Below are 10,606 nucleotides of genomic sequence, written 5' to 3'. Positions count from 1 at the left end.
CTGTGGTGGCACAGTGGATAAAAGCGTCGACCTGGAAATGCTGAGGTCGCCGGTTCGAAACCCTGGGCTTGCCTGGTCAAGGCACATATAGGAGTTGATGCTTCCAGCTCCTCCCCCCTTTTCTCTCTCTGTCTCTCCCTCTCCTCTCTAAAAAAACAAAAACAAAAACAAAAAAACATTGTTCAGACTTAAATATAAATAAAACAGAAATAATGTTAGTTATTTATTCTTTCTCTGCGGGCCGGTACCAAATGGCCCATGGACTGGTACCGGTCCATGGCCCGGGGGTTGGGAACCACTGCCCTAAAGCATCTTCTAGGCCCCTGAATCCAAGACCATCATAACCTGGGAAAAATGGCCTTCCAAGGCACCCAGCACGGCCCTGCTGAGTCTGGGCACCACCTCGCTGTTGAAGGAGGAGGGTGGAGAACTCTGCCAAAGAGTGCAGCAGACCCGTGCTCCTGATCCCTGTCCCTTTGTCACTGTGTGATCTTTTGAAATAGCTTCCCTACTCTGAGCAGCAGTTATGTTTAAAACAGGGGCAACCCTTCAGCCATCTGAATGCTGGCTGGTTAATTCACTCAATGAATATTTAATTAAGCTGTGTCGGGCTGTGGCTCCTATTGGTCATTCTCCTCAGTTCCTTCCATACTCATTGGTTCTCCAGAGGAGTAAGCTGGGGTCAGACTGCTGGGTTAAAATCCCGTCTCTCTCACTAGTTATCTGTGGGACTTAGACAAGTCAGTGAAACTCTCTGAATCTTTGTTTTCTCATCTATAAGTTGGGGACAATAAAGGTAGCCTATAAGGTGATTTTGAGGATTATGTGTTGTAATGCATGTACTTAGTAAGCAACCAGCAAATGTTAGCTGTAATAGAGGATCGCAAAAAACTTCTGAGATCATCATTTTCAAGATAACCAAAAGCCTTAGCTAAGTTCAAGTTGTGTGTCTGTGGAGGTCGGGTAAAGGCTGATGTTGCCTGGATGCCTGCAGGGAGGTCCCCCAGGGCTAGTTCATGGGCTTAGCTGCCCTCCCAGGAGCAGGGAGGCCACCAGGGTCTGAGCATCTTCCTGTCCCTGACTTAGGATCAGACACGGGAAGCAGACCAGTTGAAGACTGGAGGGCTTCAGTGGGGACCAGATGGATTGAATGTTGGAACGAGGCAGTGTCTGAGCGTTAGAATAATGTCATAATCAAGGGTGACAATGTTAGGATCTTAGGGTGTTAAAAGACTCAATGTTAGGATGTGTGCATGTTATAATAATGGATAGAATGTTATCCTAGAAGAACTTTAGCTTTAAAAAGGCTGTTAAAGGACATCTCTGATCATTTGCTGAATTTGTGGATATGCAAAGCCAAGAAAATAATTATAATATAACTTTTCTGGGGGTTAGTGATAATGGTTTTAGGTGGGATTTTGAGGAGGAAATTCAGAGCTGAACTGGCACTACAGGTATTTTTATATGACAGAGTGCATTTGGGAACAGAATGCAAATTTTGAATATGTTTTTAAGATAAAAAAAGTTTTACCATTTAAGTGAACATTGGGGTGAGGTGGGCTGCAGAGACACCAGGTGATCTGACCTAGCCACCTGAGTGGCTTTGCAGAACCACAGGTGGAATCTGACCTCCAGACTCTGCATCCCAGAGACCCTCCCCCCACCCCTATCACCTTAGTTGCTTCCTGGGTCACGGTCTGAGCAGAGTGCCAGGGGCGTGCTTGGTAACCTTGCTTCCTATATGTACTATCGGTGAATTCTGCTTCAGAAGAAAGCTAATTGTGTGCATGTCTCACTCACCTTACTGGCTGTTGACATGCCTTTGGTGCTAAGGCCATATTTCATACACTTATATCTCTCTGTTGAGAAAATAAACAGTTGGAAAAAGACAGTATTCTGGTCTACCTAGAGCAGTTGAGTATAGCGATTGTTAAATTTCCAGCTCTGCCACTTCCCTGCTGTGTGATCTTGGGCAAATAACATAGCCTTTCTGTGACTCAAGTTTTTTTCCTTTGTTATATGAGATTAACAGTAATTTCATAATTTTGTCGTGATAATTCAATGAGATAAAGAACCTTACACAGAGCCTGTAACAGAGAGTAGGTGCTTAATTAGCACTATATTTGTATTAATTTATAATAAAAATCTCTCATTCCTGCTTCCCTTCAATCATACCACCCCTTCCTTGGTGCTCACACATTTATCTTTCAATACCCTGCTGTCTATTTCAGGCACAGAAACTTGACTCACTCCCAAATACCAACAAGATTCTAAGCGATAGACACTTGGGAGCTTGGGCTTTTCTGGATGAATTAAAAGGATTTAAAAATATATATTTCAGCCTTGGCTGGGTTTCCCAGTGGATAAAGTGTCATCCCAGAGCATTGAGGTCATAGGTGTGATTCCCAGTCAGGGTATATACGAGAAGCAATCAATGAATACACAACTAAAGAAATGGAACAACTAAGTGGAAAAAAGAGTTGATGCTTCTCTCTCTCTTTCTCTCCCTTCTCTCTCTTCCTTTCTCTTTCTGTCTCTCATATCAATGGAAAGATTAAATATCTCTCCTTAAGCAAGCTGGGATCCACAGCACGAGAGGGGAGTGAGCACACCTGCTGAAAGCCTGACACATGCTCTCGCAGTTCATTCTCACAGCCTTCATTTGGAGGAAGCATCATCACCTCCATTTTGCAGATGAGAAAACAGGCACAGAAACCAATCAATTAGGCCAACGTCAGACAGCGAGAAAAAGGTGGCAATTAGATTCTAAAACTCTGGATGCTTGATCCTAAAATCATTCTCTTCCCACCAGGACATCCCATCTTGCTTTCTGAGCAAGACCCAGTCTTCATTTGGCTCTGGAGTCCAGAGGCGGGTAGGAGGGTGAGGTATAGCATAGGATGCGGTCAGAGAAAGAGGGTGTGGCCCTAGTTCACAAGTTCCATTTGGCACTTTCCAAACAAACAGCTGGAAAACATGGCAGTGGGTCTTTGACTGATGAGTCCTGGGTTGTTTTGATGATTTCCTGCTTTGGTCTAGAATACTGTACTTTGTTACTTCTGTGTAAAATGCTGAGTGTGTCCTTTAATAAGTCAGGTCCTCCACACCCATCTGTGGCCAGATAGGATGAGTTGAAGCAAGTTGAAGTACTTGGAAAACGAAAGCAAACATACCAAGCCAAAGCAAGGTGCTCTCAACAGTGCATCTTATTATTAATGTTTCTTCCCAGACTTCCTGAGCACATGAGTGTGTTCATTAAATGTATTGGAATAACCTTGGTTCCTAACAGGTAATTTTCTTTTACATCTCAAAGAGATCCCAGAGAGGCAATGATGTGGGCCGGGCTTGACTAGCCCAGGATGGACAGAGGAAGAGCCAGAATTTCCCTCAAGGAGCCAACGGCAAGACGTGGCTCGCATGGGTTAAGTGAGACCACACGACAGCTAGGAGCCAAGTCCGGGGTGCTGAGAATGGTGAGGCCTGCCCCGCGATGATAGGTTAGGGCAGGAGGCTCAGAACCAAGACCAAGACCCAAAGGAGAGGTCAAAAGTCTGCTCTTGGGTGCAGGTCTAACAGCCCAAAAGGTCCACCCAAAGCGCAGACCAAAAGGACAGTAGTTCAAGAGGGCGGGCTCGCGGACCCTGGGAAAAGATGAATTAGAATAGGAATGACCTTCATCAAAGTCATCCAGCTTGACCAGTGAACAGAGAACTAGTCCAGGGGACTAAGATCCCACTGGCCACCTCCCCTGTCCACTCCCGCTGAACCCCAAAGTTTTTTATCCAGCCCACAGAGCTGGAGCAAGCCACAGGCGGCGACTGCTCCTCCTTTGGTCTCCAGCCATAAGGAGACAACAGAATGGAAAAATAATTAAAAAATAAAAGTGAAAAAAAAAAAAAAATAAAATAAAATAAAAGTGGAGGTTGAGGGGAGGGGTACACTGGTGGTAGTGGGGTGGGGGGAGAACTGGGGGCCAAAGAAACGATTTCCAGGGAAGAGAGGGATGGAGGGTTGGAGAGGCTGGTGTTGAGATAACCAACAGATGCCATTCTTCAGATAAGCGTAGCAATTTAGATAAATCTCAGGCTTTGGAGCTGGTCGCCTGCGTCCCCTCTCCTCCATCTGCCTTTTTTCAATTTTATCTCTGAGCCAAGGGAGGGAGCAGGGGAGGGCAGGGAACTCTGAGGGGTGAGGAGAGGGGAGGAGGGGAGGGCAGTGAGGGGGGCCGACTTCATCTTCGGGGACTTTGGTTTTTCTTTTTAATGTGTTTTTCCCAGAAGGTGGGAAATGCCAACACACACTCGGAGACCTAGAAGGCGGCCTATGTTTTTTAAAAAGCGGCAGACAAAAATCAAAATATTTGAAAATGTATTTCATGGTAATTATGTCATATTTCATGGGCTGGTGCCACTACTGAAAGAGAGGCTGAATGCCTTAATTTGTATAGAAATTGTAATCATTTGTTCATTTCAAGGTGAAAATTGCATTTTTTAATTTAAATTGTATCCTGCATGATAGTCTATTATCTAGTAAAATTGTCTCCATGTCTGAATGCCTTATATGCAGCTGCAATGCTTGTTACAAATCCACTTATATTCATAAAAGCAGGTGGACATCTCAGGAAATGGAAGCCGTCGTGTGTGCGTGCGTGTGGACGCGTGTGGACGCGTGTGGATGCAGTAGCTCCCTGGCCCGTCTCTCCCTCCTGCCTTCTCGTCCCCCCACCTGCCTCCCCACCTCTGACTCGCGTGTCAGCACTTCCTGATCGGCTTAACAAATGATAATTAGTTGGAACAAATGAGGAAGCTGTACCATGTGGAAGCCCGAACCCTGGACTGAGTCCGGGGGCCGGGCTGGGCTCTGTCTCCACCTTGTTGGGGAGCCCCCGGGGCAGGCTGCAGTCTTGATCCCCACTTTGGGCCTCAGTTTACCCCACTCCCTTCAAGGGAACGTTTCGTGCTCCCACGGCAGCAGGGCCGGGCCCCAGAGCCCAACCACTTGACACTGAATCCTGTATCTGGCCACCAGCGAGCTAGCTGTGTGATCTCACACAAGTTTCTTAACCTCTCTGGGGCTCGGTTGCCTTCTCTTTAGGATGAGTTGACAACAAAATCTACCTTGTCTGGCTGTTGTCAGCACACCAGTGAGCCAAATCCACCTGCCCTCTGTCACGACAGCTTGCTAGCTAACAGTGGTTTCTACATTTTTAAATTTTATTTTTTACATTTAAAAAAATTTTTTTATTTTTCTGGTTGAAAAAAAATAAATGGAAAGAAGAACAATATATAGTGACATGAAATATATCAGTAGTGTCCATGACAAAAGTGTTACTGGAACACAGACATGCTTGTGTGCTTGCATGCGGCTGCCGTGGCCTCCATCAGAGCCGAGGACTGTGACAGAGACCGTATGGCCCTCAAAGCCGAGGATATTTATTATCTGGCCTTCTATGGGAAAAGCTTGTCAACCCCTGAAATAGCGTAAGTAACGTGCTTAGCCTAGTGTCTGGCCTGTCATGAGCATTAGTGCTTGTTGGCAGGGTGAGAAATCTAAGGATGTTTGGGTGTCAGGAAAAAAACAACAACCAGCCAGTAGTTATTGAACAGTTATCATCTGCCTGTTTCCACCTGGTACAAAGATACAAAATTTCTCTTTAGGGTAAAACACTGGAATTGGGGACCTTGTTTCCCCAGAGGAACTTTTCTATCCGGAGTTTTCTTGAAAGTTCTATAAGATTGTTTGAACCCTGTGATGTCAGGTGGGGCCCTCGACCAGAATCAGATGCTCTTGTCCACCTATGAACTCCATCAAACGGGTCCCTTCTGGCCAAAGTTGATTGTGCGTGCCCCATGCCACAGGTAGCACGTTCTTGGCACAGAGTGGCTGTTCAGATGCTTAATTTCTTCTCTTTTCACTGGGATAGATTTTCTGGTCATTGCTGGACCTATTTAGAAGCACCTACTACCCATCTTTTAGCCCAGGGCATTCATTCATTCATTCATCCAACAATTTCTAAACACCTTTTAATTCCAGGCTCCCTTTGACGAAGGAGAAAGGAAACCTGAATGGGAACCCAGGCTGAGTGTCCCCTGGTGAGTGACAGCATCCCTGATCCTCATTTCCCCACCCAGAAAATGGAGCTAACCGGTCTCCTCTCCCTTATAGTACTATAGAGGAGGATTCATAGATGGAATGTGTCAATATACCTCATCAGCTGTAGTGAGAGAGTCACACCATTGTTGTTCAAGGATTTACCTTTACCAGGAGTTAGGTTGAGAATGACTTGGTAGAGGCCACATGGCTAAAAGTAACCCGGATGTGTTTAGCATCGATACTTGGTGTTATGGACTGAATGTTTGTGTCCACCTCCCTGAAATTCTTATGTTGAAGACCTAACCCCAACGTGATGGTATTTGGAGGTAGGGCCTTTGGGAGGTAATATTGTTAGATAAGTTCATGATAAAACAAAAGAATGAATGAATGAATATATAGGAAGGACCTAGACTGAGAATTCAGAGACATGGCCTCTAGCACTGATTATTCTAGAACTTTGGACAGTCTCCTTTGTCTTCTCTGGGCCTCTGTTCTCAATATTTTAGAGGATTAATTCTTCTATAAAGCCAGTATGGTTATACCCATTTTATAGATCAAGAAATAGAACCTTGCAGGAGTTGAGTCCCATGCCAAAGCCACCTTGTGCTAACTGAGAGGGCTAAGATTTTTTTTTTTTGAGAGAGAAAGAGAGAGACAGACAGACAGGGACAAACAGACAGGAAGGGAGAGAGATGAGAAGCATCAACTCATGGTTGTAGCACTTTAGTTGTTCATTGATTGCTTTCTCCTATGTGCCTTGACCAGGAGGCTCCAACCGAGCCAGTGACCCCTTGCTTAAGCCAGCAACCTTGGGCTTCAAGGCAGTGACCTTTGGGCTCAAGCCAGCGACCACGGGGTCATGTCTATGATCTTGCGCTCAAGCTGGTGACCCCGCGCTCGAGCTGGTGAGCCGGTGGAGAGGGCTGGGATCTGAACACTGATCAATCTGGTTCCAAAGCCCATACACTTCACTATGCTTCTGCCCTGAATATGCCTCCCATCCCCGACCCCTGCCCTGTCTCCGCATTGGGACCAGCGGCACACCCAGCTGCTGCTGGAACTGCCCACCCGGGGCCCCTCATTCTGCAGAACCTTCCTTCCCCCCCAGGACCTGGCCACTTCCAGACAGGCCACACTGGCTTGGAGGGCACCCCGTAAGTCACAGTGCACCCGATTGAAAATAGGCAGGCAGCCTCGTCAGCTGTCTCTGGAAAGAACCAGATTAACTACTACTCTGATAAAGATGAGAGATTCTGTTGACTCAGTGATTCCACACACAGTGTAGAATGATCAAGGCCCCGGCCTCCCGGTCTCTGAGTAACGGAGCAACCCCGCCTGATTCACCTTTAACCCAGAGTTCCCCCATCTTGACACTACTGACATTTTGGGCCAGATGCTTCTCAGTCATGGGGCCACGTGTGCATTGTAGGAGGCTTAGCAGCTTTCCTGGCCTCTCCTCATTAGACGCCAGTAGCAACCCACCGGCCTGGTTTTGACGACAATAAAAGGTCTCCAGATGCTGCCAACTGCCTCCTGGGGCGGGGGCAAACATCACCCCCAGCTGAGAACCATGGCTCTGATCTTAAGCCCGGCCTGACCCTGATCTGTTTTATCTTACAGGAAAACGACTGTTATCCTGGATGGTACTTTCCCTCGCTGCAGGCGAGGGTTCTAAGGGTTAGTAGCTCACGTTGAACACCTACTAAGTGCCTGGCGTTAGCCTGCTAATGTAGACTAACAACAGTGTTTTTCAACCTCTGGTCTGCAGACCGGTCCACCAGAAATTTCACACTGGTCTGCAAGAGGGGTAACCACCCTGATGTTGTATGAAGATTATAGGCCCAACGATCTTAGGCAATTTTGCTTATGCTCAAGGGAATTTCTGCCTTAGTGGCCCCCGAAATAGTTCTGTTTTCATCAGTCCCCCAAAGTATAAGGAGGTTGGAAAACCACTGGACTCAACTCACTGTTCATCTGCACAGCAGGCCCTGGGGGTAGGTATTATATTATTCCATTTTATAGATGAAATGGGTGAGGCACAGAGAAATACGACGAGACATGGGCTGGAGCGCTCTGCCACTGCCAGACTTTCCGCTGGGCATGTGCCCACGTTCATGTTCTCATTTGATCCCAGCAACTTTGCACACAGTGATGCTGTGATGCTTGGATTCCAGAGAAGGCAACGGGGGCTCGTGCGGCTTCCGTGAGGTCCCCCAGGGTCCCATAGCCGCACCAATTGGCAGAACCAGGGTTTGAGCCCAAACCTTATGGGAACACCCACCCTCTTCCCATCACTCCTGGCTGCCTTTTAGAGACTTGTAAGTAAATATACGGACAGCTTGACAGGTGCTTAGAGATTGTTCACTTATTCCACAAACAGTTAATGATGCCCACTCCCTGCCAGGCCCTGTGGTTAAGAATGTGGACTCTTCCTTATCTTTTAGAGACATGTGCTGAAATATCTCAGGATGAAATGATCCGGGATCATTTGCTCCAAAAGTAGCCCCGGATGTGGACGGGAGGTGGATGAAGGTACGGATGAAACAGGTATGGCGGCGAGCTGATAACTATCCAAGCCAGGTGATGGCCAGGGCTCTCTTCTGTGAAATTTCCCGTCACCCAATGTGGCTCGTCCACCTCTGCCGGAACCTCCGATAATTTTCTTCTCCTCTCCGGACCTCAGCATCCTCATCTGTAAAGTGAGGGGATCATATGTGGCCTGCAGGTCTTTGTGAGGATCTGATGAGATAATGCAGAGAACACGTGAGCTATTCCCACGCAGGGCAAAGACCCAGCTGAGAGCAGAGCTTTTTGGGAGTCATAGCATCTCCACTTCCCTTACCGCCAGGACGTGTCTGCAAGGGGACAGGAGACCCAACACTGTCACAGGGCTCATTCTAATGGATCCTCGGTCCACCTGCCGCCCAGCTCACCAGGAAGCTGTGGGCCCTGTGATGGCCCCAGAGCGGGCTCTCACCCCAAGTTATCCACAGAGCAAGGTGAAGGCCCAGCTCCTAGGCGGAGCCCATGGGTTTGAGGTGGTAAGCCCCGGGTGAAAGGCAGGCTCTGGGGTCGTCTGGGCTTGGGCCTGCCACTGCTAACGGGGAGACACTCCCTAGAGGGGAGACCTGGAGCAAGACTCCAGCTTCTCTTCATAAAATGGGCCGTCTGAGAACAAACAGGGAAGGGATATGCAGACTGCTCAGCACACATATGAAATGTACATATCACTAAGAGAAAAGTATTCTTAACAGCTTCTTTCAGTGACACTACCAAGCATCAGGACTGCCCGCAGAGCCAGGGGCCCAAGAAGGCACAGAAGCCTAGGGTTGGTGGACAGAGTTTATGGAGAACTTCAAGGGCCGGTGGTCACGTGGAGCCCATTCACCTGCAGGTGAGACAGATCCCCACCCTGCCCTTCTGGCCACAGGGCCAAGAGAAAATGTTCCTGTGAGCTGGAGAGTGTGAGAGAAACTTCCATCTTCTAATTGTTATTATTTTTTAACCTCTGTCCTGCCTGAGGCCAACCTCCTGGGTGAAGCTGCAATGGTGTTATAACTGTGGTCACAAGCAGGTGCCCAAGAGCCAGAGAGAACACTTGTCCCTCTGGATGGAGGAGCCAGGCAAAGGGGCTTGCCTGTGTGTTGGAAAAAATATGCGAGAAGAGCCCTGGCCAGTTGGCTCAGTGGTAGTGCATTGGCCTGGAGTGTGGATGTCCTGGGTTTGATACCTGGTCAGGGCACACAGGAAAAGCGCCCATCTGCTTCTCTACCCTCCCCTCCCCCTTCTCTCTCTCTCTCTCTCTTTCTCTCTCTTTTCCCCTCCCACAACCATGGCTCAATTGATTTGAGTGCATTGGCCCCGGGTGCTGAGGATGGCTCCGTCGAGTCTCTGCCTCAGGTGCTAAAAATAGCTCGATTGTGAGCATGACCCCAGATGGGCAGAGCATTGGCCCCAGACGGGGGCTGCTGGGTGTATCTTGGTTGGGATGCATGTGGGAGTCTGTCTATCTCCCCTCCTCTCACTTGGAAAAGAAAGGAAAAAATATTAAAAGGAATGTGGGATAAGTCCCAGAGTTGTTTTTTTTTTTTTTTAATTTTATCTCTTATGACTTCCCTGAAGGCAGGTCCAGTCACGTGGAACTGTGACAGTGTGGGAAGCTAAAACACTGAGAGGACCCTGCCTTTCTGGTCAGAAGGACAAGGAAAGGGGGCCCTGGAAGCGAGAGGATATGGGGGAAATCCCTAAGTGGGGGGAGACGGAGAAGGGGGACCCTGATTCTGCATGTGAGCTGACAGAGTAGCTGACTTACCTTCAAGTGCATGCACAGAATGCACATTAAAACACAAAACAGAACCAAGAAGGTGGTTGTTAGCTGCACCTCTTGTAATCAATCATCTCATAAGATTTGTAAACTAAACCATCATGCTGTGTGCCTTAAATGTACACGGTGATGCGTGTCAATTTTTTTCTTAATAAAACGGGGAGAAAAGCCCAGGGAAGGCTTTGGGGA

This window comes from Saccopteryx leptura, chromosome 3, assembly GCF_036850995.1.
Source record: "Saccopteryx leptura isolate mSacLep1 chromosome 3, mSacLep1_pri_phased_curated, whole genome shotgun sequence".
Taxonomy (NCBI): Eukaryota; Metazoa; Chordata; class Mammalia; order Chiroptera; family Emballonuridae; genus Saccopteryx; species Saccopteryx leptura.
This window is presented reverse-complemented; position numbering follows the sequence as displayed.